We start from the raw sequence: 17,816 nt of genomic DNA on the forward strand, positions 1-17,816 counted from the left end.
CCACGGCAACCTTGACATCGGACACAAAAGCGGGGGGTGCACCGTTCCCGGAGATACTGCAATACCGGGTCGATGCGCGGAGTGGACGGAGCAAGCCCCTATTCCATCTCCCTGTTCCAAAAATCAATTTAATATTTGGTCCCCGGATAGGGGACGTATCAGATATTAAACTGATAAGAACAGATACTACACTTGATCTTAGCCAAAAGGCCGAGAAGCGATAGCCCCGCGCCCTCGCTCGACGCCAGCGCATCCCCCGCACCGTCAGCTTCACTCACGACTTCATTCACAAATCAACCCCCACCCCGTCTCCGCCGCTCGGCCCGGAGCGACGGCGCATCTCCCCCATCGCCCCCATCGCCCCCATCGCCCCGGAGACGGAGGTCCCGGTGGAGGCCGACGTTCCTGCTTTACAAGAAACAACATGGCCGATGCATCTTCCGCATCTGCCCGGTCACGTGGCGCATCAAAGTAAACCCAGGACTTCAACAAGCAGACTCCTCGGAACCTGATGAACGAATGGGGAAAAATGAAAGAGAGCCAGGGGTAGAAGCGGTGACTACTGGCGACCGCAAAGGAGCAGAGACCAGCGTAAAAAGAAGCGAGGGGGGCATCGAAGAGGATGAGGAGTTCAAAGGCAGTGGGTCCCGATGACGTAGCGTACAGGTGGAGGCATGGAAGTGTCTAGGAGAGCCAGCGGTACGGAGGTCAGCGGCTGGATTATTCAACAGCGAGAGACACGAACGAGAGAAAAAGAAATACAGCGCACATGGAGAAACACTGTACAGGGATGAGAAGAAAGGCGGCGAGCGACGGACGGAGGCAGGCGGCGAGACAACGGAAAGTGACCCGAAAGGTAAGGCGGGGAGCTATGACTGAGCGAGCGCGTGTGGCGCCGGGCTTCACGGTGACTCCGGTGGGACAGACACAAGGGAATGAGCGGCGTGTGTCCGTGTGTGAAATGTTGGCGCTCTTGAGAGACAGCACCCCCTGCTGGGGACAGAGAGGACGACCATGAAAAAGCTTACGGCACCTGGTATTCCCAGGCGGTCTCCCATCCAAGTACTAACCAGGCCCGACCCTGCTTAGCTTCCGAGATCAGACGAGATCGGGCGTGTTCAGGGTGGTATGGCCGTAAACGAGAGAGGCCCGCGCGGAAGGGCTCTTTATAAGCAGCCGTCCTCTGTCTTTTCCACCTCCAGTCATCTCCACGTCTGTCAGGAGCTCCTTCTCTTTAGTCGCCATGATTACAGCCAGTGGCGCCCAAGGCTACTCGAACCGAACATCATCAGACACTCTTTACCTTCGGCTGCAGCCTAAGGTAAAGGGGGAGCTGCCAAAGGCCATACCAGGACTGGTATGCACGGCGGGACACTTCATGACAAGAGAAAGAGAAAAATAAATAAAATACACATGGAAAAAAAGGACGAGTACCACAGATGCAGTATTTGCGCCCAGAATGCTCATAGACAAGTACAGAGGGGGCCGGCGGGAGCCGCATTGCCTTTTTGTACACCTAGAAAAGGCCTACGACAGGTTGCCAAGAGAGGAGCTCTGGTATCCTATGAGGAAGTCTGGAGCGGCAGAGAAGTGTGTTACACTGGTGCAGGACATGTATGCTAGCTGGGAGACAGTGGTGCGTGCGGTGTGCTGTAAGACGGTACCAGAGAAGTTCGAGGTGGAAGCGGGACTCCGTCGGGGATGGGCCCTGAGCCCCTTCTTGTTCGCAATGGTGACGCACGGGCGGGCTGACCGATGAGGGTAGACATGAGTCTCCACGGACCGTGACCTTCGCAGATGCCGTTGTGATCTGTAGTGAGAGCAGAAAACAGGTGGAGGTCGAGATAAGATAAGATAAGATAAGATAAGATAAGATAAGATAAGAACAACTTTATTAATCCCGAAGGAAACTGTTCCTTGTGCCAGAGTTCCAGAAAATATAACAGTAATAAATAATAAAAGGCAGAATTAGAAATCAAAATAAACTATAAACTGTAAAGTGTCTCGGTGAAACTATAGAGAGGTGGGGGTATGCTCTGGAAAGGAGAGGAACGAAAGTTAGTCGCAGCAAGACAGCATACATGTGTGGGGATGAGAGGAACTCGGGTGGAACGGTGAGGCTACAGGGAGTGGAGATCAAGAAGCAGGAGCATTTCAGGGACTTGGACACTCTGGATTGTTTTCTGGCCCGATCGTAAATCCACGCTTTCGCGGTGCACCTGCCATGTGCAACGACAACTCCCTGGTTGGGTCACAGCCCGGCCAGGGAGGGTGGGCGCGCGCGACCATAAACAGTGAACCCGGCCTCCAGCGACACAGACTTGCTCTTGAACAGCGCGACAGGGGAGAGCGCGGACGCAGTCCCCCACTACCAGAAATTATGCAGTCGAGATTCCCACATTTGGGGAATTCGCAGGGGTCAGCACAGCCGCAGTGCAATGGCTGAGCCTCGCCCTGGGTGAACCACCTTCTTGATCATGGTATCTCCCCTGCCAGGTAAGTATGAGTCGCACGCGCCCCGCGCACGGACCGCTTTCACACGCACGCCGTTCTCAGTCGGGGGGGAACCCACGCGGACTCTTCCGGGAGCTCACACGCGATCCCTCTCGCGCGCGCGCACACACACACACACGTACACGCGCACACACGCACACGCGCACACGCGCACACACACACTCCGTCAAAAAACCGTCAACTCTGAGTTCTGACGGGCCGGGACGCCGAAAACGACACGGACGCTTCAATTTTCACGAAGAAGTCAGAGGACAACCGGAACACGTTCCGTCCGTCCTCCTGATGCCGCGAGGGGTTTCTGCCGCTCTACGGCCGGGAGAACTTCCCCCTGAGCCCAGTCTGACACAGTCTATCGGGGGCAATCCATCCCTTTCAAATGCGATCCATTTAGGCTCAGTTCTGGTCCATAGTGGGATTTTATCGGGCTGCACGGGGCGAATGGTAGGGACAGGGTTTCAGGCAGACACGCTCGTGTGTCGCTATCTACCGCTCCCTACCGGCAGAAACAACGGGGACAGTGTCGCTGGTCACGCAGGGCACAGACAAGATCTGGATCCCGTGTGTGTTGGATCCCGTGTGTATGACGTTGTTGGAGGCCACGGCAACCTTGACATCGGACACAAAAGCGGGGGGTGCACCGTTCCCGGAGATACTGCAATACCGGGTCGATGCGCGGAGTGGACGGAGCAAGCCCCTATTCCATCTCCCTGTTCCAAAAATCAATTTAATATTTGGTCCCCGGATAGGGGACGTATCAGATATTAAACTGATAAGAACAGATACTACACTTGATCTTAGCCAAAAGGCCGAGAAGCGATAGCCCCGCGCCCTCGCTCGACGCCAGCGCATCCCCCGCACCGTCAGCTTCACTCACGACTTCATTCACAAATCAACCCCCACCCCGTCTCCGCCGCTCGGCCCGGAGCGACGGCGCATCTCCCCCATCGCCCCCATCGCCCCCATCGCCCCGGAGACGGAGGTCCCGGTGGAGGCCGACGTTCCTGCTTTACAAGAAACAACATGGCCGATGCATCTTCCGCATCTGCCCGGTCACGTGGCGCATCAAAGTAAACCCAGGACTTCAACAAGCAGACTCCTCGGAACCTGATGAACGAATGGGGAAAAATGAAAGAGAGCCAGGGGTAGAAGCGGTGACTACTGGCGACCGCAAAGGAGCAGAGACCAGCGTAAAAAGAAGCGAGGGGGGCATCGAAGAGGATGAGGAGTTCAAAGGCAGTGGGTCCCGATGACGTAGCGTACAGGTGGAGGCATGGAAGTGTCTAGGAGAGCCAGCGGTACGGAGGTCAGCGGCTGGATTATTCAACAGCGAGAGACACGAACGAGAGAAAAAGAAATACAGCGCACATGGAGAAACACTGTACAGGGATGAGAAGAAAGGCGGCGAGCGACGGACGGAGGCAGGCGGCGAGACAACGGAAAGTGACCCGAAAGGTAAGGCGGGGAGCTATGACTGAGCGAGCGCGTGTGGCGCCGGGCTTCACGGTGACTCCGGTGGGACAGACACAAGGGAATGAGCGGCGTGTGTCCGTGTGTGAAATGTTGGCGCTCTTGAGAGACAGCACCCCCTGCTGGGGACAGAGAGGACGACCATGAAAAAGCTTACGGCACCTGGTATTCCCAGGCGGTCTCCCATCCAAGTACTAACCAGGCCCGACCCTGCTTAGCTTCCGAGATCAGACGAGATCGGGCGTGTTCAGGGTGGTATGGCCGTAAACGAGAGAGGCCTGCGCGGAAGGGCTCTTTATAAGCAGCCGTCCTCTGTCTTTTCCACCTCCAGTCATCTCCACGTCTGTCAGGAGCTCCTTCTCTTTAGTCGCCATGATTACAGCCAGTGGCGCCCAAGGCTACTCGAACCGAACATCATCAGACACTCTTTACCTTCGGCTGCAGCCTAAGGTAAAGGGGGAGCTGCCAAAGGCCATACCAGGACTGGCATGCACGGCGGGACACTTCATGACAAGAGAAAGAGAAAAATAAATAAAATACACATGGAAAAAAAGGACGAGTACCACAGATGCAGTATTTGCGCCCAGAATGCTCATAGACAAGTACAGAGGGGGCCGGCGGGAGCCGCATTGCCTTTTTGTACACCTAGAAAAGGCCTACGACAGGTTGCCAAGAGAGGAGCTCTGGTATCCTATGAGGAAGTCTGGAGCGGCAGAGAAGTGTGTTACACTGGTGCAGGACATGTATGCTAGCTGGGAGACAGTGGTGCGTGCGGTGTGCTGTAAGACGGTACCAGAGAAGTTCGAGGTGGAAGCGGGACTCCGTCGGGGATGGGCCCTGAGCCCCTTCTTGTTCGCAATGGTGACGCACGGGCGGGCTGACCGATGAGGGTAGACACGAGTCTCCACGGACCGTGACCTTCGCAGATGCCGTTGTGATCTGTAGTGAGAGCAGAAAACAGGTGGAGGTCGAGATAAGATAAGATAAGATAAGATAAGATAAGATAAGAACAACTTTATTAATCCCGAAGGAAACTGTTCCTTGTGCCAGAGTTCCAGAAAATATAACAGTAATAAATAATAAAAGGCAGAATTAGAAATCAAAATAAACTATAAACTGTAAAGTGTCTCGGTGAAACTATAGAGAGGTGGGGGTATGCTCTGGAAAGGAGAGGAACGAAAGTTAGTCGCAGCAAGACAGCATACATGTGTGGGGATGAGAGGAACTCGGGTGGAACGGTGAGGCTACAGGGAGTGGAGATCAAGAAGCAGGAGCATTTCAGGGACTTGGACACTCTGGATTGTTTTCTGGCCCGATCGTAAATCCACGCTTTCGCGGTGCACCTGCCATGTGCAACGACAACTCCCTGGTTGGGTCACAGCCCGGCCAGGGAGGGTGGGCGCGCGCGACCATAAACAGTGAACCCGGCCTCCAGCGACACAGACTTGCTCTTGAACAGCGCGACAGGGGAGAGCGCGGACGCAGTCCCCCACTACCAGAAATTATGCAGTCGAGATTCCCACATTTGGGGAATTCGCAGGGGTCAGCACAGCCGCAGTGCAATGGCTGAGCCTCGCCCTGGGTGAACCACCTTCTTGATCATGGTATCTCCCCTGCCAGGTAAGTATGAGTCGCACGCGTCCCGCGCACGGACCGCTTTCACACGCACGCCGTTCTCAGTCGGGGGGGAACCCACGCGGACTCTTCCGGGAGCTCACACGCGATCCCTCTCGCGCGCGCGCACACACACACACACGTACACGCGCACACACGCACACGCGCACACGCGCACACACACACTCCGTCAAAAAACCGTCAACTCTGAGTTCTGACGGGCCGGGACGCCGAAAACGACACGGACGCTTCAATTTTCACGAAGAAGTCAGAGGACAACCGGAACACGTTCCGTCCGTCCTCCTGATGCCGCGAGGGGTTTCTGCCGCTCTACGGCCGGGAGAACTTCCCCCTGAGCCCAGTCTGACACAGTCTATCGGGGGCAATCCATCCCTTTCAAATGCGATCCATTTAGGCTCAGTTCTGGTCCATAGTGGGATTTTATCGGGCTGCACGGGGCGAATGGTAGGGACAGGGTTTCAGGCAGACACGCTCGTGTGTCGCTATCTACCGCTCCCTACCGGCAGAAACAACGGGGACAGTGTCGCTGGTCACGCAGGGCACAGACAAGATCTGGATCCCGTGTGTGTTGGTTACGTATGACGTTGTTGGAGGCCACGGCAACCTTGACATCGGACACAAAAGCGGGGGGTGCACCGTTCCCGGAGATACTGCAATACCGGGTCGATGCGCGGAGTGGACGGAGCAAGCCCCTATTCCATCTCCCTGTTCCAAAAATCAATTTAATATTTGGTCCCCGGATAGGGGACGTATCAGATATTAAACTGATAAGAACAGATACTACACTTGATCTTAGCCAAAAGGCCGAGAAGCGATAGCCCCGCGCCCTCGCTCGACGCCAGCGCATCCCCCGCACCGTCAGCTTCACTCACGACTTCATTCACAAATCAACCCCCACCCCGTCTCCGCCGCTCGGCCCGGAGCGACGGCGCATCTCCCCCATCGCCCCCATCGCCCCCATCGCCCCGGAGACGGAGGTCCCGGTGGAGGCCGACGTTCCTGCTTTACAAGAAACAACATGGCCGATGCATCTTCCGCATCTGCCCGGTCACGTGGCGCATCAAAGTAAACCCAGGACTTCAACAAGCAGACTCCTCGGAACCTGATGAACGAATGGGGAAAAATGAAAGAGAGCCAGGGGTAGAAGCGGTGACTACTGGCGACCGCAAAGGAGCAGAGACCAGCGTAAAAAGAAGCGAGGGGGGCATCGAAGAGGATGAGGAGTTCAAAGGCAGTGGGTCCCGATGACGTAGCGTACAGGTGGAGGCATGGAAGTGTCTAGGAGAGCCAGCGGTACGGAGGTCAGCGGCTGGATTATTCAACAGCGAGAGACACGAACGAGAGAAAAAGAAATACAGCGCACATGGAGAAACACTGTACAGGGATGAGAAGAAAGGCGGCGAGCGACGGACGGAGGCAGGCGGCGAGACAACGGAAAGTGACCCGAAAGGTAAGGCGGGGAGCTATGACTGAGCGAGCGCGTGTGGCGCCGGGCTTCACGGTGACTCCGGTGGGACAGACACAAGGGAATGAGCGGCGTGTGTCCGTGTGTGAAATGTTGGCGCTCTTGAGAGACAGCACCCCCTGCTGGGGACAGAGAGGACGACCATGAAAAAGCTTACGGCACCTGGTATTCCCAGGCGGTCTCCCATCCAAGTACTAACCAGGCCCGACCCTGCTTAGCTTCCGAGATCAGACGAGATCGGGCGTGTTCAGGGTGGTATGGCCGTAAACGAGAGAAGCCCGCGCGGAAGGGCTCTTTATAAGCAGCCGTCCTCTGTCTTTTCCACCTCCAGTCATCTCCACGTCTGTCAGGAGCTCCTTCTCTTTAGTCGCCATGATTACAGCCAGTGGCGCCCAAGGCTACTCGAACCGAACATCATCAGACACTCTTTACCTTCGGCTGCAGCCTAAGGTAAAGGGGGAGCTGCCAAAGGCCATACCAGGACTGGTATGCACGGCGGGACACTTCATGACAAGAGAAAGAGAAAAATAAATAAAATACACATGGAAAAAAAGGACGAGTACCACAGATGCAGTATTTGCGCCCAGAATGCTCATAGACAAGTACAGAGGGGGCCGGCGGGAGCCGCATTGCCTTTTTGTACACCTAGAAAAGGCCTACGACAGGTTGCCAAGAGAGGAGCTCTGGTATCCTATGAGGAAGTCTGGAGCGGCAGAGAAGTGTGTTACACTGGTGCAGGACATGTATGCTAGCTGGGAGACAGTGGTGCGTGCGGTGTGCTGTAAGACGGTACCAGAGAAGTTCGAGGTGGAAGCGGGACTCCGTCGGGGATGGGCCCTGAGCCCCTTCTTGTTCGCAATGGTGACGCACGGGCGGGCTGACCGATGAGGGTAGACACGAGTCTCCACGGACCGTGACCTTCGCAGATGCCGTTGTGATCTGTAGTGAGAGCAGAAAACAGGTGGAGGTCGAGATAAGATAAGATAAGATAAGATAAGATAAGATAAGATAAGAACAACTTTATTAATCCCGAAGGAAACTGTTCCTTGTGCCAGAGTTCCAGAAAATATAACAGTAATAAATAATAAAAGGCAGAATTAGAAATCAAAATAAACTATAAACTGTAAAGTGTCTCGGTGAAACTATAGAGAGGTGGGGGTATGCTCTGGAAAGGAGAGGAACGAAAGTTAGTCGCAGCAAGACAGCATACATGTGTGGGGATGAGAGGAACTCGGGTGGAACGGTGAGGCTACAGGGAGTGGAGATCAAGAAGCAGGAGCATTTCAGGGACTTGGACACTCTGGATTGTTTTCTGGCCCGATCGTAAATCCACGCTTTCGCGGTGCACCTGCCATGTGCAACGACAACTCCCTGGTTGGGTCACAGCCCGGCCAGGGAGGGTGGGCGCGCGCGACCATAAACAGTGAACCCGGCCTCCAGCGACACAGACTTGCTCTTGAACAGCGCGACAGGGGAGAGCGCGGACGCAGTCCCCCACTACCAGAAATTATGCAGTCGAGATTCCCACATTTGGGGAATTCGCAGGGGTCAGCACAGCCGCAGTGCAATGGCTGAGCCTCGCCCTGGGTGAACCACCTTCTTGATCATGGTATCTCCCCTGCCAGGTAAGTATGAGTCGCACGCGTCCCGCGCACGGACCGCTTTCACACGCACGCCGTTCTCAGTCGGGGGGGAACCCACGCGGACTCTTCCGGGAGCTCACACGCGATCCCTCTCGCGCGCGCGCACACACACACACACGTACACGCGCACACACGCACACGCGCACACGCGCACACACACACTCCGTCAAAAAACCGTCAACTCTGAGTTCTGACGGGCCGGGACGCCGAAAACGACACGGACGCTTCAATTTTCACGAAGAAGTCAGAGGACAACCGGAACACGTTCCGTCCGTCCTCCTGATGCCGCGAGGGGTTTCTGCCGCTCTACGGCCGGGAGAACTTCCCCCTGAGCCCAGTCTGACACAGTCTATCGGGGGCAATCCATCCCTTTCAAATGCGATCCATTTAGGCTCAGTTCTGGTCCATAGTGGGATTTTATCGGGCTGCACGGGGCGAATGGTAGGGACAGGGTTTCAGGCAGACACGCTCGTGTGTCGCTATCTACCGCTCCCTACCGGCAGAAACAACGGGGACAGTGTCGCTGGTCACGCAGGGCACAGACAAGATCTGGATCCCGTGTGTGTTGGTTACATATGACGTTGTTGGAGGCCACGGCAACCTTGACATCGGACACAAAAGCGGGGGGTGCACCGTTCCCGGAGATACTGCAATACCGGGTCGATGCGCGGAGTGGACGGAGCAAGCCCCTATTCCATCTCCCTGTTCCAAAAATCAATTTAATATTTGGTCCCCGGATAGGGGACGTATCAGATATTAAACTGATAAGAACAGATACTACACTTGATCTTAGCCAAAAGGCCGAGAAGCGATAGCCCCGCGCCCTCGCTCGACGCCAGCGCATCCCCCGCACCGTCAGCTTCACTCACGACTTCATTCACAAATCAACCCCCACCCCGTCTCCGCCGCTCGGCCCGGAGCGACGGCGCATCTCCCCCATCGCCCCCATCGCCCCCATCGCCCCCATCGCCCCGGAGACGGAGGTCCCGGTGGAGGCCGACGTTCCTGCTTTACAAGAAACAACATGGCCGATGCATCTTCCGCATCTGCCCGGTCACGTGGCGCATCAAAGTAAACCCAGGACTTCAACAAGCAGACTCCTCGGAACCTGATGAACGAATGGGGAAAAATGAAAGAGAGCCAGGGGTAGAAGCGGTGACTACTGGCGACCGCAAAGGAGCAGAGATCAGCGTAAAAAGAAGCGAGGGGGGCATCGAAGAGGATGAGGAGTTCAAAGGCAGTGGGTCCCGATGACGTAGCGTACAGGTGGAGGCATGGAAGTGTCTAGGAGAGCCAGCGGTACGGAGGTCAGCGGCTGGATTATTCAACAGCGAGAGACACGAACGAGAGAAAAAGAAATACAGCGCACATGGAGAAACACTGTACAGGGATGAGAAGAAAGGCGGCGAGCGACGGACGGAGGCAGGCGGCGAGACAACGGAAAGTGACCCGAAAGGTAAGGCGGGGAGCTATGACTGAGCGAGCGCGTGTGGCGCCGGGCTTCACGGTGACTCCGGTGGGACAGACACAAGGGAATGAGCGGCGTGTGTCCGTGTGTGAAATGTTGGCGCTCTTGAGAGACAGCACCCCCTGCTGGGGACAGAGAGGACGACCATGAAAAAGCTTACGGCACCTGGTATTCCCAGGCGGTCTCCCATCCAAGTACTAACCAGGCCCGACCCTGCTTAGCTTCCGAGATCAGACGAGATCGGGCGTGTTCAGGGTGGTATGGCCGTAAACGAGAGAGGCCCGCGCGGAAGGGCTCTTTATAAGCAGCCGTCCTCTGTCTTTTCCACCTCCAGTCATCTCCACATCTGTCAGGAGCTCCTTCTCTTTAGTCGCCATGATTACAGCCAGTGGCGCCCAAGGCTACTCGAACCGAACATCATCAGACACTCTTTACCTTCGGCTGCAGCCTAAGGTAAAGGGGGAGCTGCCAAAGGCCATACCAGGACTGGTATGCACGGCGGGACACTTCATGACAAGAGAAAGAGAAAAATAAATAAAATACACATGGAAAAAAAGGACGAGTACCACAGATGCAGTATTTGCGCCCAGAATGCTCATAGACAAGTACAGAGGGGGCCGGCGGGAGCCGCATTGCCTTTTTGTACACCTAGAAAAGGCCTACGACAGGTTGCCAAGAGAGGAGCTCTGGTATCCTATGAGGAAGTCTGGAGCGGCAGAGAAGTGTGTTACACTGGTGCAGGACATGTATGCTAGCTGGGAGACAGTGGTGCGTGCGGTGTGCTGTAAGACGGTACCAGAGAAGTTCGAGGTGGAAGCGGGACTCCGTCGGGGATGGGCCCTGAGCCCCTTCTTGTTCGCAATGGTGACGCACGGGCGGGCTGACCGATGAGGGTAGACATGAGTCTCCACGGACCGTGACCTTCGCAGATGCCGTTGTGATCTGTAGTGAGAGCAGAAAACAGGTGGAGGTCGAGATAAGATAAGATAAGATAAGATAAGATAAGATAAGATAAGATAAGAACAACTTTATTAATCCCGAAGGAAACTGTTCCTTGTGCCAGAGTTCCAGAAAATATAACAGTAATAAATAATAAAAGGCAGAATTAGAAATCAAAATAAACTATAAACTGTAAAGTGTCTCGGTGAAACTATAGAGAGGTGGGGGTATGCTCTGGAAAGGAGAGGAACGAAAGTTAGTCGCAGCAAGACAGCATACATGTGTGGGGATGAGAGGAACTCGGGTGGAACGGTGAGGCTACAGGGAGTGGAGATCAAGAAGCAGGAGCATTTCAGGGACTTGGACACTCTGGATTGTTTTCTGGCCCGATCGTAAATCCACGCTTTCGCGGTGCACCTGCCATGTGCAACGACAACTCCCTGGTTGGGTCACAGCCCGGCCGGGGAGGGTGGGCGCGCGCGACCATAAACAGTGAACCCGGCCTCCAGCGACACAGACTTGCTCTTGAACAGCGCGACAGGGGAGAGCGCGGACGCAGTCCCCCACTACCAGAAATTATGCAGTCGAGATTCCCACATTTGGGGAATTCGCAGGGGTCAGCACAGCCGCAGTGCAATGGCTGAGCCTCGCCCTGGGTGAACCACCTTCTTGATCATGGTATCTCCCCTGCCAGGTAAGTATGAGTCGCACGCGTCCCGCGCACGGACCGCTTTCACACGCACGCCGTTCTCAGTCGGGGGGGAACCCACGCGGACTCTTCCGGGAGCTCACACGCGATCCCTCTCGCGCGCGCGCACACACACACACACGTACACGCGCACACACGCACACGCGCACACGCGCACACACACACTCCGTCAAAAAACCGTCAACTCTGAGTTCTGACGGGCCGGGACGCCGAAAACGACACGGACGCTTCAATTTTCACGAAGAAGTCAGAGGACAACCGGAACACGTTCCGTCCGTCCTCCTGATGCCGCGAGGGGTTTCTGCCGCTCTACGGCCGGGAGAACTTCCCCCTGAGCCCAGTCTGACACAGTCTATCGGGGGCAATCCATCCCTTTCAAATGCGATCCATTTAGGCTCAGTTCTGGTCCATAGTGGGATTTTATCGGGCTGCACGGGGCGAATGGTAGGGACAGGGTTTCAGGCAGACACGCTCGTGTGTCGCTATCTACCGCTCCCTACCGGCAGAAACAACGGGGACAGTGTCGCTGGTCACGCAGGGCACAGACAAGATCTGGATCCCGTGTGTGTTGGTTACGTATGACGTTGTTGGAGGCCACGGCAACCTTGACATCGGACACAAAAGCGGGGGGTGCACCGTTCCCGGAGATACTGCAATACCGGGTCGATGCGCGGAGTGGACGGAGCAAGCCCCTATTCCATCTCCCTGTTCCAAAAATCAATTTAATATTTGGTCCCCGGATAGGGGACGTATCAGATATTAAACTGATAAGAACAGATACTACACTTGATCTTAGCCAAAAGGCCGAGAAGCGATAGCCCCGCGCCCTCGCTCGACGCCAGCGCATCCCCCGCACCGTCAGCTTCACTCACGACTTCATTCACAAATCAACCCCCACCCCGTCTCCGCCGCTCGGCCCGGAGCGACGGCGCATCTCCCCCATCGCCCCCATCGCCCCCATCGCCCCCATCGCCCCGGAGACGGAGGTCCCGGTGGAGGCCGACGTTCCTGCTTTACAAGAAACAACATGGCCGATGCATCTTCCGCATCTGCCCGGTCACGTGGCGCATCAAAGTAAACCCAGGACTTCAACAAGCAGACTCCTCGGAACCTGATGAACGAATGGGGAAAAATGAAAGAGAGCCAGGGGTAGAAGCGGTGACTACTGGCGACCGCAAAGGAGCAGAGATCAGCGTAAAAAGAAGCGAGGGGGGCATCGAAGAGGATGAGGAGTTCAAAGGCAGTGGGTCCCGATGACGTAGCGTACAGGTGGAGGCATGGAAGTGTCTAGGAGAGCCAGCGGTACGGAGGTCAGCGGCTGGATTATTCAACAGCGAGAGACACGAACGAGAGAAAAAGAAATACAGCGCACATGGAGAAACACTGTACAGGGATGAGAAGAAAGGCGGCGAGCGACGGACGGAGGCAGGCGGCGAGACAACGGAAAGTGACCCGAAAGGTAAGGCGGGGAGCTATGACTGAGCGAGCGCGTGTGGCGCCGGGCTTCACGGTGACTCCGGTGGGACAGACACAAGGGAATGAGCGGCGTGTGTCCGTGTGTGAAATGTTGGCGCTCTTGAGAGACAGCACCCCCTGCTGGGGACAGAGAGGACGACCATGAAAAAGCTTACGGCACCTGGTATTCCCAGGCGGTCTCCCATCCAAGTACTAACCAGGCCCGACCCTGCTTAGCTTCCGAGATCAGACGAGATCGGGCGTGTTCAGGGTGGTATGGCCGTAAACGAGAGAGGCCCGCGCGGAAGGGCTCTTTATAAGCAGCCGTCCTCTGTCTTTTCCACCTCCAGTCATCTCCACATCTGTCAGGAGCTCCTTCTCTTTAGTCGCCATGATTACAGCCAGTGGCGCCCAAGGCTACTCGAACCGAACATCATCAGACACTCTTTACCTTCGGCTGCAGCCTAAGGTAAAGGGGGAGCTGCCAAAGGCCATACCAGGACTGGTATGCACGGCGGGACACTTCATGACAAGAGAAAGAGAAAAATAAATAAAATACACATGGAAAAAAAGGACGAGTACCACAGATGCAGTATTTGCGCCCAGAATGCTCATAGACAAGTACAGAGGGGGCCGGCGGGAGCCGCATTGCCTTTTTGTACACCTAGAAAAGGCCTACGACAGGTTGCCAAGAGAGGAGCTCTGGTATCCTATGAGGAAGTCTGGAGCGGCAGAGAAGTGTGTTACACTGGTGCAGGACATGTATGCTAGCTGGGAGACAGTGGTGCGTGCGGTGTGCTGTAAGACGGTACCAGAGAAGTTCGAGGTGGAAGCGGGACTCCGTCGGGGATGGGCCCTGAGCCCCTTCTTGTTCGCAATGGTGACGCACGGGCGGGCTGACCGATGAGGGTAGACATGAGTCTCCACGGACCGTGACCTTCGCAGATGCCGTTGTGATCTGTAGTGAGAGCAGAAAACAGGTGGAGGTCGAGATAAGATAAGATAAGATAAGATAAGATAAGATAAGATAAGATAAGAACAACTTTATTAATCCCGAAGGAAACTGTTCCTTGTGCCAGAGTTCCAGAAAATATAACAGTAATAAATAATAAAAGGCAGAATTAGAAATCAAAATAAACTATAAACTGTAAAGTGTCTCGGTGAAACTATAGAGAGGTGGGGGTATGCTCTGGAAAGGAGAGGAACGAAAGTTAGTCGCAGCAAGACAGCATACATGTGTGGGGATGAGAGGAACTCGGGTGGAACGGTGAGGCTACAGGGAGTGGAGATCAAGAAGCAGGAGCATTTCAGGGACTTGGACACTCTGGATTGTTTTCTGGCCCGATCGTAAATCCACGCTTTCGCGGTGCACCTGCCATGTGCAACGACAACTCCCTGGTTGGGTCACAGCCCGGCCGGGGAGGGTGGGCGCGCGCGACCATAAACAGTGAACCCGGCCTCCAGCGACACAGACTTGCTCTTGAACAGCGCGACAGGGGAGAGCGCGGACGCAGTCCCCCACTACCAGAAATTATGCAGTCGAGATTCCCACATTTGGGGAATTCGCAGGGGTCAGCACAGCCGCAGTGCAATGGCTGAGCCTCGCCCTGGGTGAACCACCTTCTTGATCATGGTATCTCCCCTGCCAGGTAAGTATGAGTCGCACGCGTCCCGCGCACGGACCGCTTTCACACGCACGCCGTTCTCAGTCGGGGGGGAACCCACGCGGACTCTTCCGGGAGCTCACACGCGATCCCTCTCGCGCGCGCGCGCACACACACACACACGTACACGCGCACACACGCACACGCGCACACACACACTCCGTCAAAAAACCGTCAACTCTGAGTTCTGACGGGCCGGGACGCCGAAAACGACACGGACGCTTCAATTTTCACGAAGAAGTCAGAGGACAACCGGAACACGTTCCGTCCGTCCTCCTGATGCCGCGAGGGGTTTCTGCCGCTCTACGGCCGGGAGAACTTCCCCCTGAGCCCAGTCTGACACAGTCTATCGGGGGCAATCCATCCCTTTCAAATGCGATCCATTTAGGCTCAGTTCTGGTCCATAGTGGGATTTTATCGGGCTGCACGGGGCGAATGGTAGGGACAGGGTTTCAGGCAGACACGCTCGTGTGTCGCTATCTACCGCTCCCTACCGGCAGAAACAACGGGGACAGTGTCGCTGGTCACGCAGGGCACAGACAAGATCTGGATCCCGTGTGTGTTGGATCCCGTGTGTATGACGTTGTTGGAGGCCACGGCAACCTTGACATCGGACACAAAAGCGGGGGGTGCACCGTTCCCGGAGATACTGCAATACCGGGTCGATGCGCGGAGTGGACGGAGCAAGCCCCTATTCCATCTCCCTGTTCCAAAAATCAATTTAATATTTGGTCCCCGGATAGGGGACGTATCAGATATTAAACTGATAAGAACAGATACTACACTTGATCTTAGCCAAAAGGCCGAGAAGCGATAGCCCCGCGCCCTCGCTCGACGCCAGCGCATCCCCCGCACCGTCAGCTTCACTCACGACTTCATTCACAAATCAACCCCCACCCCGTCTCCGCCGCTCGGCCCGGAGCGACGGCGCATCTCCCCCATCGCCCCCATCGCCCCCATCGCCCCGGAGACGGAGGTCCCGGTGGAGGCCGACGTTCCTGCTTTACAAGAAACAACATGGCCGATGCATCTTCCGCATCTGCCCGGTCACGTGGCGCATCAAAGTAAACCCAGGACTTCAACAAGCAGACTCCTCGGAACCTGATGAACGAATGGGGAAAAATGAAAGAGAGCCAGGGGTAGAAGCGGTGACTACTGGCGACCGCAAAGGAGCAGAGACCAGCGTAAAAAGAAGCGAGGGGGGCATCGAAGAGGATGAGGAGTTCAAAGGCAGTGGGTCCCGATGACGTAGCGTACAGGTGGAGGCATGGAAGTGTCTAGGAGAGCCAGCGGTACGGAGGTCAGCGGCTGGATTATTCAACAGCGAGAGACACGAACGAGAGAAAAAGAAATACAGCGCACATGGAGAAACACTGTACAGGGATGAGAAGAAAGGCGGCGAGCGACGGACGGAGGCAGGCGGCGAGACAACGGAAAGTGACCCGAAAGGTAAGGCGGGGAGCTATGACTGAGCGAGCGCGTGTGGCGCCGGGCTTCACGGTGACTCCGGTGGGACAGACACAAGGGAATGAGCGGCGTGTGTCCGTGTGTGAAATGTTGGCGCTCTTGAGAGACAGCACCCCCTGCTGGGGACAGAGAGGACGACCATGAAAAAGCTTACGGCACCTGGTATTCCCAGGCGGTCTCCCATCCAAGTACTAACCAGGCCCGACCCTGCTTAGCTTCCGAGATCAGACGAGATCGGGCGTGTTCAGGGTGGTATGGCCGTAAACGAGAGAGGCCCGCGCGGAAGGGCTCTTTATAAGCAGCCGTCCTCTGTCTTTTCCACCTCCAGTCATCTCCACGTCTGTCAGGAGCTCCTTCTCTTTAGTCGCCATGATTACAGCAAGTGGCGCCCAAGGCTACTCGAACCGAACATCATCAGACACTCTTTACCTTCGGCTGCAGCCTAAGGTAAAGGGGGAGCTGCCAAAGGCCATACCAGGACTGGTATGCACGGCGGGACACTTCATGACAAGAGAAAGAGAAAAATAAATAAAATACACATGGAAAAAAAGGACGAGTACCACAGATGCAGTATTTGCGCCCAGAATGCTCATAGACAAGTACAGAGGGGGCCGGCGGGAGCCGCATTGCCTTTTTGTACACCTAGAAAAGGCCTACGACAGGTTGCCAAGAGAGGAGCTCTGGTATCCTATGAGGAAGTCTGGAGCGGCAGAGAAGTGTGTTACACTGGTGCAGGACATGTATGCTAGCTGGGAGACAGTGGTGCGTGCGGTGTGCTGTAAGACGGTACCAGAGAAGTTCGAGGTGGAAGCGGGACTCCGTCGGGGATGGGCCCTGAGCCCCTTCTTGTTCGCAATGGTGACGCACGGGCGGGCTGACCGATGAGGGTAGACATGAGTCTCCACGGACCGTGACCTTCGCAGATGCCGTTGTGATCTGTAGTGAGAGCAGAAAACAGGTGGAGGTCGAGATAAGATAAGATAAGATAAGATAAGATAAGATAAGATAAGATAAGAACAACTTTATTAATCCCGAAGGAAACTGTTCCTTGTGCCAGAGTTCCAGAAAATATAACAGTAATAAATAATAAAAGGCAGAATTAGAAATCAAAATAAACTATAAACTGTAAAGTGTCTCGGTGAAACTATAGAGAGGTGGGGGTATGCTCTGGAAAGGAGAGGAACGAAAGTTAGTCGCAGCAAGACAGCATACATGTGTGGGGATGAGAGGAACTCGGGTGGAACGGTGAGGCTACAGGGAGTGGAGATCAAGAAGCAGGAGCATTTCAGGGACTTGGACACTCTGGATTGTTTTCTGGCCCGATCGTAAATCCACGCTTTCGCGGTGCACCTGCCATGTGCAACGACAACTCCCTGGTTGGGTCACAGCC

The 17,816-nt window shown here is 55.5% G+C and overlaps 17 non-coding genes across 17 annotated transcripts; all 17 read right to left on the minus strand.

Moving 5' to 3' along the window:
• Positions 1–31: 31 nt before the first annotated feature.
• LOC147220428 (U2 spliceosomal RNA) lies at positions 32–222 on the minus strand. The gene has a single exon (XR_015108098.1). It is a non-coding gene; the product is annotated as a U2 spliceosomal RNA (small nuclear RNA).
• A 799-nt stretch (positions 223–1,021) lies between these two features.
• On the minus strand, positions 1,022–1,140 carry LOC147220429 (5S ribosomal RNA). The gene has a single exon (XR_015108293.1). It is a non-coding gene; the product is annotated as a 5S ribosomal RNA (ribosomal RNA).
• Positions 1,141–2,340: 1,200 nt separating this feature from the next.
• On the minus strand, positions 2,341–2,504 carry LOC147220430 (U1 spliceosomal RNA). Its single transcript, XR_015108659.1, has one exon. It is a non-coding gene; the product is annotated as a U1 spliceosomal RNA (small nuclear RNA).
• A 637-nt stretch (positions 2,505–3,141) lies between these two features.
• LOC147220431 (U2 spliceosomal RNA) lies at positions 3,142–3,332 on the minus strand. Its single transcript, XR_015108099.1, has one exon. It is a non-coding gene; the product is annotated as a U2 spliceosomal RNA (small nuclear RNA).
• A 799-nt stretch (positions 3,333–4,131) lies between these two features.
• Positions 4,132–4,250, minus strand: LOC147220432 (5S ribosomal RNA). The gene has a single exon (XR_015108295.1). It is a non-coding gene; the product is annotated as a 5S ribosomal RNA (ribosomal RNA).
• A 1,195-nt stretch (positions 4,251–5,445) lies between these two features.
• Positions 5,446–5,609, minus strand: LOC147220433 (U1 spliceosomal RNA). The gene has a single exon (XR_015108662.1). It is a non-coding gene; the product is annotated as a U1 spliceosomal RNA (small nuclear RNA).
• Positions 5,610–6,241: 632 nt separating this feature from the next.
• LOC147220434 (U2 spliceosomal RNA) lies at positions 6,242–6,432 on the minus strand. Its single transcript, XR_015108100.1, has one exon. It is a non-coding gene; the product is annotated as a U2 spliceosomal RNA (small nuclear RNA).
• A 799-nt stretch (positions 6,433–7,231) lies between these two features.
• Positions 7,232–7,350, minus strand: LOC147220435 (5S ribosomal RNA). Its single transcript, XR_015108296.1, has one exon. It is a non-coding gene; the product is annotated as a 5S ribosomal RNA (ribosomal RNA).
• A 1,200-nt stretch (positions 7,351–8,550) lies between these two features.
• LOC147220436 (U1 spliceosomal RNA) lies at positions 8,551–8,714 on the minus strand. The gene has a single exon (XR_015108663.1). It is a non-coding gene; the product is annotated as a U1 spliceosomal RNA (small nuclear RNA).
• Positions 8,715–9,346: 632 nt separating this feature from the next.
• LOC147220437 (U2 spliceosomal RNA) lies at positions 9,347–9,537 on the minus strand. The gene has a single exon (XR_015108101.1). It is a non-coding gene; the product is annotated as a U2 spliceosomal RNA (small nuclear RNA).
• Positions 9,538–10,345: 808 nt separating this feature from the next.
• LOC147220438 (5S ribosomal RNA) lies at positions 10,346–10,464 on the minus strand. The gene has a single exon (XR_015108297.1). It is a non-coding gene; the product is annotated as a 5S ribosomal RNA (ribosomal RNA).
• Positions 10,465–11,669: 1,205 nt separating this feature from the next.
• LOC147220439 (U1 spliceosomal RNA) lies at positions 11,670–11,833 on the minus strand. Its single transcript, XR_015108068.1, has one exon. It is a non-coding gene; the product is annotated as a U1 spliceosomal RNA (small nuclear RNA).
• A 632-nt stretch (positions 11,834–12,465) lies between these two features.
• On the minus strand, positions 12,466–12,656 carry LOC147220440 (U2 spliceosomal RNA). The gene has a single exon (XR_015108102.1). It is a non-coding gene; the product is annotated as a U2 spliceosomal RNA (small nuclear RNA).
• An 808-nt stretch (positions 12,657–13,464) lies between these two features.
• On the minus strand, positions 13,465–13,583 carry LOC147220441 (5S ribosomal RNA). The gene has a single exon (XR_015108298.1). It is a non-coding gene; the product is annotated as a 5S ribosomal RNA (ribosomal RNA).
• A 1,205-nt stretch (positions 13,584–14,788) lies between these two features.
• LOC147220442 (U1 spliceosomal RNA) lies at positions 14,789–14,952 on the minus strand. The gene has a single exon (XR_015108075.1). It is a non-coding gene; the product is annotated as a U1 spliceosomal RNA (small nuclear RNA).
• Positions 14,953–15,583: 631 nt separating this feature from the next.
• On the minus strand, positions 15,584–15,774 carry LOC147220443 (U2 spliceosomal RNA). The gene has a single exon (XR_015108103.1). It is a non-coding gene; the product is annotated as a U2 spliceosomal RNA (small nuclear RNA).
• Positions 15,775–16,573: 799 nt separating this feature from the next.
• LOC147220444 (5S ribosomal RNA) lies at positions 16,574–16,692 on the minus strand. The gene has a single exon (XR_015108299.1). It is a non-coding gene; the product is annotated as a 5S ribosomal RNA (ribosomal RNA).
• Positions 16,693–17,816: the final 1,124 nt, after the last annotated feature.

Source organism: Fistularia commersonii, chromosome 24 (genome assembly GCF_037954325.1).
Source record: "Fistularia commersonii isolate RoL2024-O1a breed Wild chromosome 24, RoL_Fcom_v1.0, whole genome shotgun sequence".
Lineage (NCBI taxonomy): Eukaryota > Metazoa > Chordata > Actinopteri > Syngnathiformes > Fistulariidae > Fistularia > Fistularia commersonii.